This window comes from Mus musculus, chromosome 5 (assembly GCF_000001635.26).
Source record: "Mus musculus strain C57BL/6J chromosome 5, GRCm38.p6 C57BL/6J".
Classification (NCBI taxonomy): Eukaryota; Metazoa; Chordata; class Mammalia; order Rodentia; family Muridae; genus Mus; species Mus musculus.
This window is the reverse complement of record NC_000071.6, coordinates 93790330-93804800: the sequence shown is the minus strand read 5'-3', so window position 1 is coordinate 93804800 and position 14471 is coordinate 93790330. Positions and strand designations below refer to the sequence as shown.

The following is a 14471-nucleotide window of genomic DNA, read 5'->3' as shown; positions in this document are numbered from 1 at the left end:
TTCCCAGGTGGTACAGACTCTCACCTAAGCAGACTAAATTCCTAAGTTCCTTGGAGTCCCGGGACCAAGATGGTGACCGCTGCTGCTGTGGCTTAGGCCGCCTCCCCAGCCGGGTGGGCACCTGTCCTCCGGTCCGGAAGGTGGCCGGCTGTCCCCGGCCCACACAGGGTGCTGCCTCAGCGCCTCTGTGCTTCTGCCTGTTCCAGAAGCTGTCAGGTTCTCTGGCGCACCCTCTCACCTGTTCAGACTAATTTCCTAAGTTCGGCGGGTCTCGGACCAAGATGGCGACCGCTGCTGCTGTGGCTTAGGCCGCCTCCCCAGCCGGGCGGGCACCTGTCCTCCGGTCCGGACGGTGGCTGGCTGTCCCCGGCCCACAAAGGGTGCTGCCTCAGCCCCTCTGTGCTTCTGCCTGTTCCAGAGGCTGTCAGGTTCTCTGGCGCACCCTCTCACCTGTTCAGACTAATTTCCTAAGTTCGGCTGGTCCCGGACCAAGATGGCGACCGCTTGTATGGCATCTTCTTGATTAGTGGTTTCTCCAGATGGTTTTTAGTGCATAATTTTACCAGACTTTCCAAGAACAGATAATATCATTACTTGTGTGCTCTTTCCCCAGCCTTGAGCAGGATAAACAGATCTTGAGTGCTTGCCACAATGGGTTTTACAACCTAGGTGGACTTGTCTGCACCTGCAATTTCCTACAGGAACTTAGAGGAATAGACTGCCTTCTGTGCTTTCTTTGCAACATATTCCAGCTGAAACAAAGAATGAGGTCTGTGGGCTTTCCCTGTATAAACAAAATGCTGAATATTAAACTTGGAGCCTTGATCAGAAACTTTATCTTCGCTTCATCCTTCTCTTGCATTCCATCCATTATCATTTCCCGGCAACCTAGTTCTTCCATGGCTACTGGACAGCTACAAATACCCCTCATGCTATTCCACAATGTAGAAACAGAATGAATATTGCCAAACCTAATCTATGAAGGAAGAGTCACCTTGATACCTAAACAACACAAAGCCTCAACAAACAAAGAAAATTTCAGACACCTTTCCCTTATGAACACTGATGCAAAAATACTCGATATGATATTAGCAAACAGAACCCAAGAAGACATCAAAGTCACAATCCACTATGATAAAGTAGGCTTCATACCAAGGAAGCAGGGTTGGGTTAAAATACAAAAATGCAGCCAGGCATGGTGGCACACACCTTTAATCCTAGCACTTGGGAGGCAGAGGCAGGCAATTTTCTGTGTTTGAGGCCAACCTGGTCTACAGAGTGAGTTCCAGGGCTACACAGAGAAACACTGTCTTGACGCACCCCCCACCCCCAAAAAATATACATCAATGTAATCTACCATATAAACACACCAAGGGAAAAAATTACATGCTATTGAGAAAGACTTTGACAAAATCCAACATATTATATTGAAAGACTTGGAGAGATCAGGGATACAAGGCATAGAAAAAAAAATAGGATATAAATTGGAAAAGAGGAAGCCAAAGTATTGCTATTCACAGATTATATAATAACATATGTTTATGAGTCCAAATATTTTTTCAGAGAAATCTGATAGCTGATAAACATCTTTAGTAAAGTGGCTGGATAGAAAACTAATTTAAAAAATCAGTATCCTGCCTTTATACAAATGATAAATGGGATGAAAAAGGAATTAGGCAAACAATGCCCTTCACAACAATCACAAATAATATATCTTTGTATAACCAAGCAAGTGAAAGACCTGTATGACAAGAACTTCAAGTCCTTGAAGAAAGAAAATGAGGAAGACATCAGAACATGGAAAGATCTTCCAGGCTCACAGATTGGTATCAATGTCTAACTCATTGGGTACCAAGGGTAGAGTTGCATTAATCAGTACACAGGGGATGCATAGTAACAGTGTGCCAATGCATAGTTTATTGAGCATTCAATCATCTTTATAGGCAAGCAGAATAAAGTTTTCCTACAGCTTCTAATTCTCAACAGCTTCCATATTCCAAGCAATAACTTATCTAGGTTCATGGTGACCCAAACCTCCTTGCTGTGTGAGAAGTCTCTCAGTGGCCCACCTCTTTTAAGTGTTGCTTAGTTTAATTAAAAACAAAGTACATTTCTAATGAGATAATAATGGCCATGAAGGCTACTTCCTCAGGCACACAGCTAAATTGGCTGAACATCAGGGTTCTCTGCTGAGAAAGAATGTCTTTCCCATGTTCCAGTATGCTGAGATTAACAAAAATCCTTAAGTCACCTTGCAGATAGCAGGCTGGGAGTCATACCATTTTTCTACAGATCAGTAGGATTAACATAGTGAAAATGGCTACCTTATCAAAAGCAATCTACAGATTCAATGCAATTCCCATCAAACTCCAACACAATTATTTACAGACCTTGAAAGAGCAATTCTCAATTTCATATGAATAAACAAAAAACTTAAGATAGTTAAAACAATCCTGGACAATGAAAGAACTTCTGGAGTTATCACCATCCCTTATTTCAAGTGGTATTACTGGTACTACAGAGCAGTAGTTATATAAACTGCATGGTGGTATTGAGACAAACAGGTTGATCAATGGAAGTGAATTGATTATCCACACCCATGGTCCCTTGATTTTTGACAAAGCCAAGACCAGACAATGGAAAAAAGGATCTTTAACAAATGGTACTTGTCTAACTCAATGCCTGCATGTAGAAGAATGTAAATAGATCCATATTTATCACCCTGCAAAATACTCAGTCCAAGTGGGTCAAAGTTCCAGTATGTTGCTTCCCTGAATCCCAGTGTCCTCCACTTGATGCTACATGGGTCATGTTACATATAAAGGGAGACCTATTGAAATTACACCCAACTTCTCAAAGGAGACTTTATATCCAGAAGGGCCTTGGCAAATGTCTTACAGCAGAAACTACGAATGGCTGGCCCAGACAAATATACCCAGGTAAAACTTTGCATCACTGTCGATGGTGAAAACAAGACTTTCCATGAGAAAACAAAATTTAAACAATATTTATCTCGAAATACAGCCCTACAGAAGATACTAGAAGGAACACTCCAACCCAAATACAGTAATTCCACACCAGCAAAACCAAAAGCATGGGAACACACACACACACACACACACACACGTGCACACACACCCATCACCAACATCAAAATAGGAATTACCAATCATTAGTCATCAATATCTCTCAACATCAAGGACTCAATTTTCAAGTAAAAAGACACAGACAGAATGGATGTGAAAAGAACATCCTGCATTCTACTCCATATAATAAACAGACTTCAACAACAAAGATAGACATTACCTTAGAGTAAAGGTCTCGAAAAAGATTTTCCAAGCAAACAAACCAAAAAAGCAAGTTAGTGTAGCCATCTTGATATTTTTACAGATTTTCAATGAAAATTATTGTAGGACACTTCATAGTAAAAAAAAAATCCATTAAGAGAATGTTTCAAGTATGATCATTTATGCTCCAAATGCAAAGCACACACAAACATAAAACAAACTTTTCTAAAGTTAAATTCAAACCTGGAGTATCACACATTAATAGTGTGATACATCAATACCCCACTTTCACTAAAAGACAAGTCATTGAGACAAACAGTAAACAGAGAAATAATGAAAGAGATGTATGTTTCAAGTGGACATAACAGATATCTACAGACCCTTTCACCCAATTACAAAGGATATGCCTTCTGCTCAGCACCTCAAATTAAACATGTAATTAAACATGTAATTGGTTACAGGGAAAACCTAAAAAGATATAAGAAAGTTGAAATAAATCCCTGTGTCTTATCAATTACTATAACAATAGAAACAACAGAAAACTAACAACCTCATACGAGCTGAACAACTCTCTACTCAATGATCACTGGGTCAAAGAAGAACTAAATTAAAATCTTTTGATAATTCAGTAAAAATGAAGGCTGAACATATCGAAACTTATGGGACACAGAGAATACAGTTCTCAGAGGTAAATTCATAACACTAAGTATCTTTATAAAGAATTAGATTTCTCATACTAGCAATTTAATACTACACCTGAAAGCCCTAGAAAGAAAAGAAGCAAACACATCCAATAGTTGTAGACAATAGAGCTGAAACCAATCAATTAGAAACAAAAAGAACAGTACAAAGAATCAAGCATCAAGTTGGTTTTTTGAGAAGACCAACAAGACAGACAAATCTTTAGTCAAACTAACAAAAGGCAGAGAGACACTACCCAAATTAACAAAATCAGAAATGCAAATAATGACAACAGGCACCAAAGAAATCATTAGGTTTTACTTCAAGAACTTGTACTCCTTAAAACTGGAAAATCTAAATGAAATGGATGATTTTCAAGGCAAATGCAACTTACAAAAGTTAAAACTCAATGTCAAGTTAACTGTCTAGTCCTATAACCCCTAGGGATATAGTAGTAGTCATTAAAAATCACTCATCCAAAAAATTCTTAGGGTCAGATGGCTTTAGTGCAGAACTTTACCATACTTCCAAAGAAGAGCTTATGCCAATAATCCTCAAATTATTCCATATAATAGAAACAAAAGGAACACTGACAAACTCATTCTAAGACCAGAGTCTCCCTGTTACTTAACTTATAAAAAGCCTCAACATAAAGGAGAACTTCAGATTAACATCCCTTATGAACATTTATACAAAAATACTCAATAAAATATAGGAAACTGAATCCAAGAACACATCAAAGACATAATCCACCATAATTAAATAGGCTTCATCCCAGGGATGCAAGGAGAGTTCAACATATGAAAATTCACCAATGTATTTCACCATAAATACAACCTTAAAAATATCACAGGACCATCTATATCACTGTATGATAAGAAAGCCTTTGACAAAAACAGCCTATTATGTTAAAAGTCTTAAGGTTATCAGGATACATGTTGGATATGTAAACATAGTAGAAGCAACATACAACAAACCAATAGGCAACATCAAATTAAAAAGAGAAACCTAAAGCAATCTCAGTAAAACCAGCAACAAGTCTTCCCACTCTCTCCCTATCTACTCAACACAGTACTTGAAATTCTAGCTAGAGCAAAAACTAAAGGATTTCAAGGGGACAAAATTGGAAACGAAGAAAAAGTATCACTAGTCACAGATCATATGATAGTATAGATAAGAGATCTCCAAAATTCTATCAGAGAATTCCTACAACTGATAAACACCTTCAGCAAAATGGCTAGATAACAAAACTCACTGTAAAAAAAAATAACCCTTTTTTAGACAAATGATAAACTGACTTAGAAAGAAATTATAGAAACATTACCCTTTATAATACTTACAAAATATCTTGGTGTAACTCTACTCAAGCAAGTGTAAGACACCAATGACAAGAACTTCAAGTTTTTGAAGAAAGAAAATTGAAAGAAATTGGATAAAGAAATTGAGGAAGATATCAGAACATGGAAAAATCTCCACATACATGGATTGGTAGCCTCAATCTAGTGAAAATAGCTGTAATACCAAAAGCAATCTACAGATTCAATGCAATTCCTGTCAAAATCCCAACACAATTATTTACAGACATGGAAAGAACTATTATAATCTTCATATGGAAAAATAAACAAGATAATTAAAGCAGTCCTGTATAATAAAAGTTCTGGAGTCATCACCATCTCTGACTTCAAGTGGTAGTAGAGAGTAATAGTAATAAACCTTGAATCATTGGTATCAAGACAGAGAGGTTGATCCAAATTGAGGACCCAGAAATAAACCACTACAATTATTGATATTGGTTTTTGACAAAGAAGGCAAAACCATACAACAAAAAAGAAAAGATCTTCAACAAATGGTGCTGCTCTAACTGGATGTCTGCATGTAGAAGAATTCAAATAGGTCCATATCTATCACCCTACAGAACACTCCAGTCCAAGCGGACCAAAAACCTCAACCTAAACCTAGATACATTAAATATAATTAAAAAGTGGGTAATAGCTTTGAATCCATTAGTACAGGAGACATCTTCCTGAAAGATCCAACATCTCAGTCACTAAGATCAAAAAGTAATAAATGGAACCTCATGAAACTAAAACATCTCCTGTATGGAAAAGGAGATTTTTGTCAAGGACAGTGGTCAAAAGGATAAAACAGTAGCCTAGAGATTGGGAAAAGATCTCCACCAACCTTCCATCTGAAAGAGGGCTGATATCCAAAGTACCTAAAGAACTAAAAAAGGTAGACACTAACAAACCAAATAGCCTAAATTTTAAAAAGGGGTACATAGCTAAATAGAATTTTCAACAGAGGAATATTTAATGACCAAGAAGCACTTACAGAAATGCTCAACATCCTTAGTCATCAGGGAAATCCAAATCAAAATGACTCTGGGATTTCATTTTACACCCTTTAGAAGGGCAACAGTTCATGCTAGCTAGAGTGTGGAGCATGGGGAACACTCTCTTCCTTTGCTGATAGGAGTGCAAACTTGTACAACCAGTCTGAAAATAAATTCAGTGCTTTCTCAAATAATTGGAAATAATTATCTCTGAAATGCTTATACCACTCCTGGTCATATACTCAAAAGATGCTGCGTCATACCACAAGAATAGTGTTTTAACTATGTGCAGTTTTATTGGAAATAGCTAGAAACTTGAAACAACCCAAATGTCCCTCAACTGAAGAATGGAAAATGAATATATGCTACATTTACACAACAGAATACTACTCAGCTGTTAAAAACAATGACATCATGAAACTTGCAGGCTAAACCCAGACTCAGAAAGACAAATGTGGCGTGTACTCAGCAGTGAATTGTAACCATAAAGTACAGGATAACCTTGTTATCCAGAGGCTTAAAGAAACTAAGAAGAAAGGTCCAGCAGAAGATATTTGAATCTAAATAAGAACATAAATAAAGTACACTTCAGGAGTAGATGGATGGAGGGAACTATATGTAAGGGAAATTCTGGACAGTAACCAGAGTCGTCACATATGGTGAAGATGAAGCGAGAGAGAAGTGGAATCTGTGACTGCGGAGAATATCTGAGATGAGCTAGATAACTAGGACAATGGAAACTCCCTGGAATCTATGAGAGTGAGTGACCCTAGCTATGACTTCTTGCAATAGGACCTATGGAACATGAACCAGTCACTTCTTGTAATTAGGCAAGTCTTCTGATGGAGACAACAACTCACCCACAAACTTTTGACACACAAATTTTCCTGCTTATAAATATGCATGGATAAAGAAGCAGCAGAAATTGCAGGAATGCCTAATGAATGACTGGCCCAATGTGAGACCCATGCCATGAGAGAAACACCACCCCTGATGTTATAGTAACAATAGTGTGGATATTTACAGACAGGAGCCTAGCTTACATGCCATCTGAGAGGCTTCATCCAGCACCACATAGAAACAGATGCAGAGACCCACTGCAAAACATTAGGCAGAGCTTGAAGAATATGTGGAAGAGGGGGAGGTAAGATTGAAGAATCAGATAAGCCAAGGATACAAGAAAACCTACAAATTCAACCAACCTTGCCCCATAGGGGCTCACTGAGACTGAATTACCAACCGAAATGCATCCATAGGATAGAAATAGGCTCCCTACACAGATGTAAGAGATGTGCACCTTGTTCTTTCCATGGGATCCCTAATAGCAGGGCCAGGGGCTAACTGCCTTTGGATCCCTTTCCCCTAACTTGGCTGCCTTTTCTTGCCTTAATAGAAAAGGATGCAACTAGTCCACTGAAACTTGATATACCAAGGCAAATCCATTGGAGGCCTCCACTTCTCTGGGGAGAAATGAAGGGGAGTGGAGGGAAGGGAGGTGAGAGGGAGTGACTGGGAAGACAGGGAGGGAAAGCTGCATTCTGGATGTAAAATAAATAAATTAATACATTAATGGAAATCATCTAGTCTCTTTTCTCCTATTGGGTTCCCTTGTACAGCCTTGGGGCCTTTGTCTTGCCTTGTTTTGTTGTCTCTGGCTTTCATCCCTTTGAAACCTGCTTTTTTTCTGAAGAGAAAACAAAGGGGGATAGGATCTGGGGAGGGAGGTATATATTGACAGGGAGTTGGGAGGAGTAGAAGAGGAAAATGTGCTTTAGATGTGTCATATATATTAGAGAAGAATATTCTAAAAAAAATCCATTCCCTTTTAAAATACAAAAATCTCCTTTCAAAATTCAAAGTCTCTCAAGTTTGGGCTCTTGTGAAAATCAAATGTCAAAAAAGGAGAGAACCAGAGCACAGTCACAATCAGATTAGAGCCAACCTCAATGGCAAGAGTATAATGTACTCAATGTCCAATGTCTGGGTACTACCCTGTCTCTTCTTGGTTCCTTCAAAGGGCTTGGATCACTTCTCCACTCTGTCCTGTATAGCACACAGAGCTTGTCTTCTAGGCTCAGGCTGGCTCCATTCCATATCTGCTGTTCTTGTTACTTATGCCTAGGTACTGCATCTCCAAATGCTGGGGTCTCTCAACTGGGTAGCACTTTCACCCATAGCCTTTCCTAGACCCTAAGACTCCAAGACTCCAGCACTGCTTTCCAGTGCCAAGCTTCACCTGTTCTCCCGTAACTTCAAAACCAGCACCACCAGGGTGATTCTTTCACTACCGAGTTCACCTGTCAACCTTGGAATAAAGCTTCTTTGGATTCTGAGAGAACACTTTCCAGATGACCTCACCTCAATAATGCTGGTCTATTATCTCAGCTGATTCTTCAGCCCCAGCTGACCTGTTGATATTTCAGGAAATCAAAGGTTTCACTTTACTTGTTCTGGTGACTTGTTAATCAAGAGCTGATTCTTAAGCTAAAATCTGAACTATGAAGACTTAACTCAAATGACTCAGTAGTGTCTTGGCTTCCCTCTGAAGCATTTCAAGTCATGCCTCCATCATCTGTACTGCTCTCATTGCTCTTACCTTCCAACATCCTACAGAACACCTAGCTCAGATCTCCTCACTCAATGGATTTTCTAGTCCAAATTTCCAAAGTCCTTCCACAATCCTCCCTAAAACATGACCAGGTGTGTCAAAACAACAGCCCACTATGCCAGTACCAGGTTATGTCTTTGGGATTGTTTGCTGTGATGAACCAGGTCCATGAGCCCAGGTGTGGAACTACCCACAATGGGCTGTGCCCTTCCCCATTAATCACTAATTACGAAAATGCTCCACAGGCTTACCTATAGCACAGTCTTATGGAGGCATATTCCCTCCTCTCAGATGACTCTAGCCAGTGTCAGGTTGTCACAAAACACACACACATCTCTCTCCCTCTCTCTCTCTCTCTCTCTCTCTCTCTCTCTTTCTCTCTCTCTCTCTCTCTCTCTCTCTCTCCACACAAACACACACACACACTTATACACAATCACACACAAATTCCAACCCAACAGAATTTTCTCTTATTGGCAACAGAGGAAAACCCCTCTTCAAGATATTTAATGTATTTTTCTATAAATTTCTCTTATCTATGAGAATTTCACTTTTCTCTAATGAGTCTATGTTTCCTGAATGCTGACAAAAAGTAATTGAAATAAAAGTTTAAATGTAGATACTAGACATGTAGTGAGTTTCAGGAAGGCTTGTCTAGCATGCTTTGAGCACTCTTCATCACCACACGCTGTTAAGAGGATACGGTGCTTGGACTTGTGTCCCACCACTTAGGAGGTAGAGGCAGAAGGTCTCTGCTGCTCAAACTAATCTAAGATACATATATATTTCTGGGGTAGCCTGGAGACCATGTTTCAGCTTAGCAAAAACTAACTAAGTAATCAAACTAGCCAGAAACACTAAAATGAAACAGAAGATTCTTGAGTAACAGCCTGTAATGTGAGCCCCTGGGAGCTGAGGCTGGATTTGGTGACACATGCCAATGACTCAAGTATTCAGGAGACAGGGACAGGTGGATTTCAGGTTCCAACCACTCTTAGCTACATGGTCTGTTCCAGGCCAATCTGGGCAACATAGCAAAATGCTGTCTCAAAAATTAAAAGACTTACAAATTATCAAAGAAAACACTCAGTTAAAGATAAAACTGAATTTGGGTTTGAAACAAATCTCTAATCTGCAAATCTTGGGTCAGAAATTACAGTGCTTTGTGCCACCTAATGTCCTCAGCATGGAGTGGCAGGGTGGGCTGCAGAATGCAGGTGTTTAACTTACCTGAGGTGACAGTGTTCCTATTGCAAGCAAGGACAGGCTGAAGTTTTAGGTTCTAGAACTCTGAAAGTTTTCCTGACTCCTCTGGAGCAAAAAGCCACTTTCCTCCTCACTTCTCCTCTTCACCACCACAGATCCCCCCACAATCTACAATTTGATTTGATGGGAAGGGGTAAATCTCAGAGAGCCCCACCTCTAGTTCAAAAATTGCAGTTAACTAAGGGCTGCTGAGTGAGGGGGGAATTATTACAAAAACCTGAGCCTCCTAATTGCTGTGCAGTTCCAGGTGGTTGTACTTGAAAACACATATACAAAGTAAAGAGTAAATAAGACTCAGCAGGTTGTAGTTATATATATTAGGCATCTATACACACACCCGTAAGTTCATGTGTGTATGTGTAATTTTGTATGTGTATTGTTACTGGAAATGATCCATGATGTCTCACAATGCAATGCTCAGGTTCTTTGTGTCATGAACAAAGAGTTAACATTGACACATCAATCCAGGGGAGAAGTGGAGTTCCTCTTGTTGATAAGAAACAATAAGAACAACCAACCCCCCCCATACCAAGCAAACAATACAATAACAACAACAACAACAAAACAAAACAAAAGAAAACCAGACAAACCAGCTCTGATCTTTAAGGGAATAAAACATACTTTATTCTTGTGCCAAATAGGAGTAGCAATGTTCTGAAAAAAGATTTACTTTACACGAAATTTCATATTTGAACATAAAAGCAGTTTCATGAAGTTCTTATGGTAGCAACTCAAAAAAGAAATCTTAAATCAATTCTTAGATATATCGGTAAAAATGTAAAAATATTTACATTGGATGGATCCCCGGGTATGGCAGTCTGTAGATGGTCCATCCTTTCATCCCAGCTCCAAACTTTGTCTCTGTAACTCCTTCCATGGGTGTTTTGCTCCCAATTCTAAGAAGGGGCAAAGTGTCCACACTTTGGTCTTCATTCTTCTTGAGTTTCATATGATTTGCAAATTGTATCTTATATCTTGGGTACCCTAAGTTTCTGGGCTAATATCCACTTATCAGTGAGTACATATCATGTGAGTTCTTTTGTGATTGGGTTACCTCACTCATGATTATGCCCTCCAGGTCCATCCATTTGCCTAGGAATTTCATAAATTCATTCTTTTTAATAGCTGAGTAGTACTCCATTCTGTAAATGTACCACATTTTATGTATCCATTCCTTTGTTGAGGGGCATCTGTGTTCTTTCCAGCTTCTGGCTATTATAAATAAGGCTGCTATGATCATAGTGGAGCGCAAAAAGGACCCTTATATAGCTGTCTCTTGTGAGGCTATGCCAGGGCCTGGCAAACACAAAAGTGGATGCTCAAAGTCAGCTATTGGATGGAACACAGGGCCCCCAATGCAGGAGCTAGAGAAAGTACCCAAGGAGCTAAAGGGGTCTGCAACCATATAGGCGAAACAACAATATGAACTAACCAGTACCCCTGGAGCTCATATTTCTAGCTGCATATGTATCAGAAGATGGCCTAGTTGGCCATCATTGGGAAGAGAGGCCACTTGGTCTTGCAAATTTTATATGCCTCAGTACGGGAGAACGCCAGGGCCAAGAAGTAGGAGTGGAGGGGGAGGGGAGAGTGGGGGGAGGGTCTGGGGAACTTTTGGGATAGCATTTGTAATGTAAATAAAGAAAATACCTAATTAAAAACTAAATTAAAAAAATATTTACATTGCTGGAAATGTTATTGTGTATGGTTTAAAAAGCTGAAAAATCTCTCATATCAGCCTCAAATTCCATCTGAGAACATTCTAAAGTTTTTGATTGGTGGGACTGGTGTTTTTAATTTAATATACTATAAGATTTTAAAAAATCTATTACGGTATTAGGTCCTGTTTTATTTGTTAGTGACAGGATGTTAAGTGGGACATGTTGGGAGAGCAAGGCATGGCTATTTAATATACTAATGCTTCCCCAAGTCTACTGCATCTAGTTTCCTGCCTGAAGCATTCCATCTTCCCTATGTCAGTGAATGCCAGTCAGCCAGTCAGCCTCTGAAGACTCAGCAGCTTCCTGGGAATCCCTTTGTGGCCCTACTTACTGAGATGAATTACATTTAAAAGAATTGAAAATGAAATTCAGAAGGAAGTGTCTATATCATCTTATTAGAGTCTGAGAAGAAGAGAAGCCAGCAGTAAATCCAAGAAGGTACCAGATAAGATGAAAACCAGTCTGGCAGTTCCTCAGAAAACTGGACATAGTACTTGTTGCAGACCCAGTAGATCCAGCAATACCTCTCCTGGGCATATACCCAGAAGATATTCCAACTGGTAATAAGGACACATGCTCCACTATGTTCATAGCAGCGTTATTTATAATAGCCAGAAGCTGGAAACAACCCAGATGTCCCTCAACAGAGGAATGGATATAGAAAATGTGGTACATTTACACAATGGACTACTACTCAGCTATTACAAACAATGAATTTACGAAATTCTTGGGCAAATGGATGTATCTGGAGGATATCATCCTGAGTGAGGTAACCCAATCACAAAAGAAATCACTTGATATGTACTCACTGATAAGTGGATATTAGCCCAGAAACCTAGAATACCCAAGATACATTTGCCAAAATACAAAAAAAAAAAAAATCAATAAGAAGGAAGACCAATGCATGGATACTTCATTCCTCCTTAGAATAGGGAACAAAATACCCATGGAAGGAGTTGCAGAGACAAGGTTTGGAGCTAATATGAAAGGATGGACCATCCAGAGACTGCCCCACCCAGGAGTCCATCCCATAATTAGCCACCAAATGCAGACACTGTTGCATATGCCAGCAGGTTTTTACTGAAAAGACCCTGATATAGCGGTCCCTTTTGAGGCTATGCCAGTGCCTGGAAAATATAGAAGTGGTTGCTCACAGTCATCTATAGGATGCAACACAGGGCCCCCAATGAAGGAACTAGAGAAAGTACCCAAGGAGTTAAAGAGGTCTGCAACCCTATAGGTGGAACAACAATATGAACTAACCAGTATCCCCAGAGCTCGTGTCTCTAGCGCATATGTATCAGAAGATGGACTAGTCGGCCATCACTGGGAAGAGAGGCCTCTTGGTCTTGAAAACTTTATATGCCCCAGTACAGGGGAAACACCAGTTCCAAGCAGTGGGAGTGTGTGGGTAGGGGAACAGGGGTGGAGGGAGGGTATAGAGGACTTTTAGAATAGTATTTGAAATGTAAATGAAGTAAATACCTAATTAAAAAAATGGAAAAAAAAAACCCTCTCTTGAAAAACAAAACAAAACAAAACATAAAAATTTAACCCTGAATTGTTCCTGTCTAAATGAAAAATAGTTACAAAAAATGGAGCAGAGATTGAAAGATTGGGTTTCTTAACATCTGTTAAGAAACCCAATACCTCTGCCTGATTCCTAGTAAGACCAGTGACACTTGCTGTGAAGAAATTCCCAAAGGAAGCAGTTTTACCTGGAAAAGGATCTTCGTTGTCTCAAAGTTCAAGGGAATACTGTCCATCATTGAAAGGAGGACATGGTGTCAAGAGTGAGAGGCAAGTGGTTAGGATATGTGCACCGTCAGGAGCAGAGAGTCATAGTCAGTTTGCACTCCCTTTCTTATTCTCTTATGACACCAGCACATGGGATGATGATCTCAGCCTATGAAACAGCACCTCCACATTCAGATTGGAGCATCTGCAAAAACCTCTTTACACAACGTCATCAGGTATATTTCCTTGATGGGTCTAAACTGCACCAAAGTGACAAAGTTAACCATTATGTAAATGTTTTTTTTTCTGTTGTTGTTTGATTGGTTTTGGTTTTGGACAGTTTCTCTGTGTAGCTTTGGCTGTGCTTGAAACCTGCAGACAAGGTTACCCTACAATACTCAGAGCTCTTTTTACCTCTCTGCCTTATGATGCTGGTATTGAAGGTATGATCCACCAGGCCCAGCCCCATAAATGGCTCTTAGCACCCAGAGTAGAACACTACAAGTTTTCAGTGAAGTTGGCGAAAAGGTACAAAACTGTGGCTAAAGGCATTAAATATGTCCAAGAATTTGCTCTTTGAGCCCTAGTGAGTCAGCAAATGGAATCCTCAAAGGTGAGAGCAAGTTGTGCTTTCTAGTAACAAATATTCAAACTACCACACCTTCAACTTTAACTCAATTCAGAAACTAACTCTCCTGAATTCCCAGGGACCTCTTTCTTAGGTGGTTAGAGCCTGTCTAGTTGAGAGATGATCTCTTTTGCCAAAACCTTATACCTCATCCCAATGCCAAAATATCTACTTATCTAATTTTGGTGTTTAGGTTCTGTATTAGTCAGGG

General features: G+C 39.6%; 1 protein-coding gene across 1 annotated transcript in view; it reads right to left on the bottom strand.

The window, feature by feature from the left end:
* Positions 1 to 10177, bottom strand: part of Pramel35 (PRAME like 35) — a 60684-nt gene extending 50507 nt beyond the window's left edge. Inside the window, exon 1 of the mRNA XM_006535297.2 lies at positions 10139 to 10177. The gene's annotated coding sequence lies outside the window, so the exon portion shown is untranslated. The remainder of the gene's footprint in view (positions 1 to 10138) is intronic.
* Between the last annotated feature and the right edge of the window lie 4294 nt (positions 10178 to 14471).